The sequence below is a fragment of the Salvelinus fontinalis genome, chromosome 40 (genome assembly GCF_029448725.1).
Source record: "Salvelinus fontinalis isolate EN_2023a chromosome 40, ASM2944872v1, whole genome shotgun sequence".
NCBI classification, from domain to species: domain Eukaryota; kingdom Metazoa; phylum Chordata; class Actinopteri; order Salmoniformes; family Salmonidae; genus Salvelinus; species Salvelinus fontinalis.
The window spans coordinates 2,859,863-2,866,199 of NC_074704.1; positions in this window are offsets into that span (position 1 = coordinate 2,859,863).

The following is a 6,337-nucleotide window of genomic DNA, read 5'->3' on the forward strand; positions in this document are numbered from 1 at the left end:
CCCAGCCTGTCTACTGTAAACCAGTTCTCCATTCCCCCAGTTGAGCCCCAGCCTGTCTACTGTAAACCAGTTCTCCATTCCCCCAGTTGAGCCCCAGCCTGTCTACTGTAAACCAGTTCTCCATCCCCCAGTTGAGCCCCAGCCTGTCTACTGTAAACCAGTTCTCCATCCCCCAGTTGAGCCCCAGCCTGTCTACTGTAAACCAGTTCTCCATCCCCCAGTTGAGCCCCAGCCTGTCTACTGTAAACCAGTTCTCCATCCCATTCCCCTAGTTGAGCCCCAGCCTGTCTACTGTAAACCAGTTCTCCATCCCCCAGTTGAGCCCCAGCCTGTCTACTGTAAACCAGTTCTCCATCCCATTTCCCCAGTTGAGCCCCAGCCTGTCTACTGTAAACCAGTTCTCCATCCCCCAGTTGAGCCCCAGCCTGTCTACTGTAAACCAGTTCTCCATCCCATTCCTCCAGTTGAGCCCCAGCCTGTCTACTGTAAACCAGTTCTCATCCCATTCCTCCAGTTGAGCCCCAGCCTGTCTACTGTAAACCAGTTCTCCATTCCCCCAGTTGAGCCCCAGCCTGTCTACTGTAAACCAGTTCTCCATCCCATCCCCCAGTTGAGCCCCAGCCTGCCTACTGTAAACCAGTTCTCCATTCCCCCAGTTGAGCCCCAGCCTGTCTACTGTAAACCAGTTCTCCATCCCCCAGTTGAGCCCCAGCCTGTCTACTGTAAACCAGTTCTCCATCCCCCAGTTGAGCCCCAGCCTGTCTACTGTAAACCAGTTCTCCATTCCCCCAGTTGAGCCCCAGCCTGTCTACTGTAAACCAGTTCTCCATCCCCCCAGTTGAGCCCCAGCCTGTCTACTGTAAACCAGTTCTCCATTCCCCCAGTTGAGCCCCAGCCTGTCTACTGTAAACCAGTTCTCCATCCCCCAGTTGAGCCCCAGCCTGTCTACTGTAAACCAGTTCTCCATTCCCACAGTTGAGCCCCAGCCTGTCTACTGTAAACCAGTTCTCCATCCCCCCAGTTGAGCCCCACCCTGTCTACTGTAAACCAGTTCTCCATTCCCCCAGTTGAGCCCCAGCCTGTCTACTGTAAACCAGTTCTCCATCCCCCTAGTTGAGCCCCAGCCTGTCTACTGTAAACCAGTTCTCCATCCCCCAGTTGAGCCCCAGCCTGTCTACTGTAAACCAGTTCTCCATCCCCCCAGTTGAGCCCCAGCCTGTCTACTGTAAACCAGTTCTCCATTCCCCCAGTTGAGCCCCAGCCTGTCTACTGTAAACCAGTTCTCCATCCCATTCCCCTAGTTGAGCCCCAGCCTGTCTACTGTAAACCAGTTCTCCATCCCCCAGTTGAGCCCCAGCCTGTCTACTGTAAACCAGTTCTCCATCCCCCAGTTGAGCCCCAGCCTGTCTACTGTAAACCAGTTCTCCATCCCCCAGTTGAGCCCCAGCCTGTCTACTGTAAACCAGTTCTCCATTCCCCTAGTTGAGCCCCAGCCTGTCTACTGTAAACCATTTCTCCATTCCCCCAGTTGCGCCCCAGCCTGTCTACTGTAAACCAGTTCTCCATCCCCCAGTTGAGCCCCCGCCTGTCTACTGTAAACCAGTTCTCCATCCCATTCCTCCAGTTGAGCCCCAGCCTGCCTACTGTAAACCATTTCTCCATTCCCCCAGTTGAGTCCCAGCCTGTCTACTGTAAACCAGTTCTCCATCCCATTCCCCCAGTTGAGCCCCAGCCTGTCTACTGTAAACCAGTTCTCCATTCCCCCAGTTGAGCCCCCGCCTGTCTACTGTAAACCAGTTCTCCATCCCATTCCTCCAGTTGAGCCCCAGCCTGCCTACTGTAAACCATTTCTCCATTCCCCCAGTTGAGCCCCAGCCTGTCTACTGTAAACCAGTTCTCCATTCCCCTAGTTGAGCCCCAGCCTGTCTACTGTAAACCAGTTCTCCATCCCCCAGTTGAGCCCCAGCCTGTCTACTGTAAACCAGTTCTCCATCCCCCAGTTGAGCCCCAGCCTGTCTACTGTAAACCAGTTCTCCATTCCCCTAGTTGAGCCCCAGCCTGTCTACTGTAAACCAGTTCTCCATCCCCCAGTTGAGCCCCAGCCTGTCTACTGTAAACCAGTTCTCCATCCCCCAGTTGAGCCCCAGCCTGTCTACTGTAAACCAGTTCTCCATCCCCCAGTTGAGCCCCAGCCTGTCTACTGTAAACCAGTTCTCCATTCCCCCAGTTGAGCCCCAGCCTGTCTACTGTAAACCAGTTCTCCATCCCCCTAGTTGAGCCCCAGCCTGTCTACTGTAAACCAGTTCTCCATCCCATTCCCCCAGTTGAGCCCCAGCCTGTCTACTGTAAACCAGTTCTCCATCCCCCAGCTGAGCCCCAGCCTGTCTACTGTAAACCAGTTCTCCATCCCCCAGTTGAGCCCCAGCCTGTCTACTGTAAACCAGTTCTCCATTCCCCCAGTTGAGCCCCAGCCTGTCTACTGTAAACCAGTTCTCCATTCCCCCAGTTGAGCCCCAGCCTGTCTACTGTAAACCAGTTCTCCATCCCCCAGTTGAGCCCCAGCCTGTCTACTGTAAACCAGTTCTCCATCCCCCAGCTGAGCCCCAGCCTCTCTACTGTAAACCAGTTCTTCATTCCCCCAGTTGAGCCCCAGCCTGTCTACTGTAAACCAGTTCTCTATTCCCCCAGTTGAGCCCCAGCCTGTCTACTGTAAACCAGTTCTCTATTCCCCCAGTTGAGCCCCAGCCTGTCTACTGTAAACCAGTTCTCTATTCCCCCAGTTGAGCCCCAGCCTGTCTACTGTAAACCAGTTCTCCATTCCCCCAGTTGAGCCCCAGCCTGTCTACTGTAAACCAGCTCTCTAGTCCCCCATTTGAGCCCCAGCCTGTCTACTGTACACCAGTTCTCCATTCCCTAGTTGAGCCCCAGCCTGTCTACTGTAAACCAGTTCTCCATCCCCCAGTTGAGCCCCAGCCTGTCTACTGTAAACCAGTTCTCCATTCCCCCAGTTGAGCCCCAGCCTGTCTACTGTAAACCAGTTCTCCATTCCCCCAGTTGAGCCCCAGCCTGTCTACTGTAAACCAGTTCTCCATCCCCCAGTTGAGCCCCAGCCTGTCTACTGTAAACCAGTTCTCCATCCCCCAGTTGAGCCCCAGCCTGTCTACTGTAAACCAGTTCTTCATTCCCCCAGTTGAGCCCCAGCCTGTCTACTGTAAACCAGTTCTCTATTCCCCCAGTTGAGCCCCAGCCTGTCTACTGTAAACCAGTTCTCTATTCCCCCAGTTGAGCCCCAGCCTGTCTACTGTAAACCAGTTCTCCATTCCCCCAGTTGAGCCCCAGCCTGTCTACTGTAAACCAGCTCTCTAGTCCCCCATTTGAGCCCCAGCCAGTCTACTGTACACCAGTTCTCCATTCCCTAGTTGAGCCCCAGCCTGTCTACTGTAAACCAGTTCTCCATTCCCTAGTTGAGCCCCAGCCTGTCTACTGTAAACCAGTTCTCTATTCCCCCATTTGAGCCCCAGCCTGTCTACTGTAAACCAGTTCTCCATCCCCCAGTTGAGCCCCAGCCTGTCTACTGTAGACATGCAGGCAGCAGACATGCTGTTAGATGGGGGGGGGGGGGGGGGGGGGGGTCCAGGTGTGATTGTGGCCAGGGACATCCATGTGTCAGACCAGGTTATCCTCAGTCGCGATCCAAGAGCCCCAGACCATCCGCAAGGAGAGACAGAGAAAGAGAAAAGATAAGGCTTAGTGAGAACATGGTTAAGACCACAGTACACTGGAGGTAGAGGATAAGGCTTAGTGAGAACATGGTTAAGACCACAGTACACTGGAGGTAGAGGATAAGGCTTAGTGAGAACATGGTTAAGACCACAGTACACTGGAGGTAGAGGATAAGGCTTAGTGAGAACATGGTTAAGACCACAGTACACTGGAGGTAGAGGATAAGGCTTAGTGAGAACATGATTAAGACCACAGTACACTGGGGGTAGAGGATAAGGCTTAGTGAGAACATGGCTAAGACCACAGTACACTGGAGCTAGAGGATAAGGCTTATTGAGAACATGGCTAAGACCACAGTACACTGGAGGTAGAGGATAAGGCTTAGTGAGAACATGGTTAAGACCACAGTACACTGGAGGTAGAGGATAAGGCTTAGTGAGAACATGGTTAAGACCACAGTACACTGGAGGTAGAGGATAAGGCTTAGTGAGAACATTGCTAAGACCACAGTACACTGGGGGTAGAGGATAAGGCTTAGTGAGAACATGGTTAAGACCACAGTACACTGGGGGTAGAGGATAAGGCTTAGTGAGAGCATGGCTAAGTTTTGTTCCAGTCACAAAATAATCCAGAAAAATTGCCGTAGACAGTGCCACACTCAGGCAGAACACGGAATGTTCTATTCTTAGCCAGGCCCATCTCTTTAAAAAAAAATTAAACACCATTTATTTAAATCTCTATTTGAGCAAAATAAGTTGTGTGATCACAAGAAAATCCTAACAATTCAGGTAAAGATCGCCACACTCAAGGCAGAACATTGTGAATGTTCTATCATAAAGTGAGAACAATTCGTTTCCCTGGCTGTTATATGGCTGCTACGTAGAAACACTATAACAGTAAATTAATAGAAGACATTCACTGCTATAAACCCGTCTCCATTTTAATCGCATAGTTTACACTGATCCCACCGCGGACCTTTGACAAATAAATATCCGTCGGAAAAGGCATCCAATGGTCTGTTTAGTCAACGAGCTTAAAGTATTCCGAACACTGGTGATAACCAGATAACCAACACCTGGTGATAACCAGATAACCAACACCTGGTGATAACCAGATAACCAACACCTGGTGATAACCAGATAACCAACACCTGGTGATAACCAGATAACCAACACCTGGTGATAACCAGATAACCAACACCTGGTGATAACCAGATAACCAACACCTGGTGATAACCAGATGATCCCAATAATTGAGGTAGTAAACGATGCCCTCCTCTGGTATGTTCTATTGCGAATTGTCTGGGACTCGTTGTTGTTTCCCTATTAACTACTGAGAGATACAGTAAAGTCAAAGACGAAATGAACTGCAATACACTGGTCTCAAATATATTACCATAACCAGGAAACACAGAACCCCGGCGGACCCATTGTAAAATGAGAGGCTCTTCAGCATATTAAAAGGTGTCCGTCCCACTCCAACATGCCTAGCTCTGCCCACTGGGGCGTGGCTTATGGAGCGCTCTTTGAAATAAACGTTCGTATCGTCATATATGGAGCTTGACTTGGGCCGGAGCTGAGAGCCTTACCGACACTTCCAGCAGCAGGTATAAAATAATGACATAGAACAGACTATCTATCTATCGATCGATCGATCGATCGATCGATCGATCGATAGATAGATAGCCATTTCAAAACAGAACGTGTAGCAGTTATCTAACTGACCATGTGTCCCTTTCGACCGGAACTGTATAGCCGAGATAAATCTGCACGGTTGAAAAACTGGGATTTAACAGTAGCCAAGTAATTGGGACACCGTTAAAAATATTTAAAGAATAGCCTAATTGACAAAAAACTTACTGTGCATAGATCTCACCTGAAACATGAATATTTGAGCCTTATATACAGTTAAAGTCGGAAGTTTATGTACACCTTAGCCAAATACATTTAAACTCAGTTTTTCATAATTCCTGACATTTAATCTTAGTAAAAAAATTCTGTTTTAGGTCAATTAGAATCACCACTGTCACGTTCTGACCATAGTTCTTTTGTATTTTCTTTGTTTTAGTGTGGTCAGGGCGTGAGTTGGGTTTGTAATCTATGTTTTGTGTTTCTGTGTTGTATTTGTGTGTTTGGCCTGATATGGTTCTCAATCAGAGGCAGCTGTCAATCGTTGTCCCTGATTGGGAACCATATTTAGGTAGCCTGTTTTCTGTTGGGTTTTGTGGGTGGTTGTTTTCAGTCTTTGTGTGTCTGCACCAGATAGAACTGTTTCTGTTTTCACTTTGTTGTTTTTGTATTTTGAGTTGTTCACTTCCATTAAATAAGATGAACAATTACCACGCTGCGCATTGGTCCTCCGATCCTTCAAACTTCTCCTCCTCAGACGAGGAGGAAGATGACAGCCATTACAACCACTTTATTTTAAGAATGTTAAAATGTCAGAATAATAGTAGAGATAATTATTTATTTCAGTTTGTATTTCTTTCATCACATTCCCAGTAGGTCAGAAGTTTACCTACACAGAATTAGTATTTGGTAGCATTTCCTTTAAATTGTTTAATTTGGGTCAAACGTTTCGGGTAGCCTTCCACAAGCTTTCCACCTTAAATTGA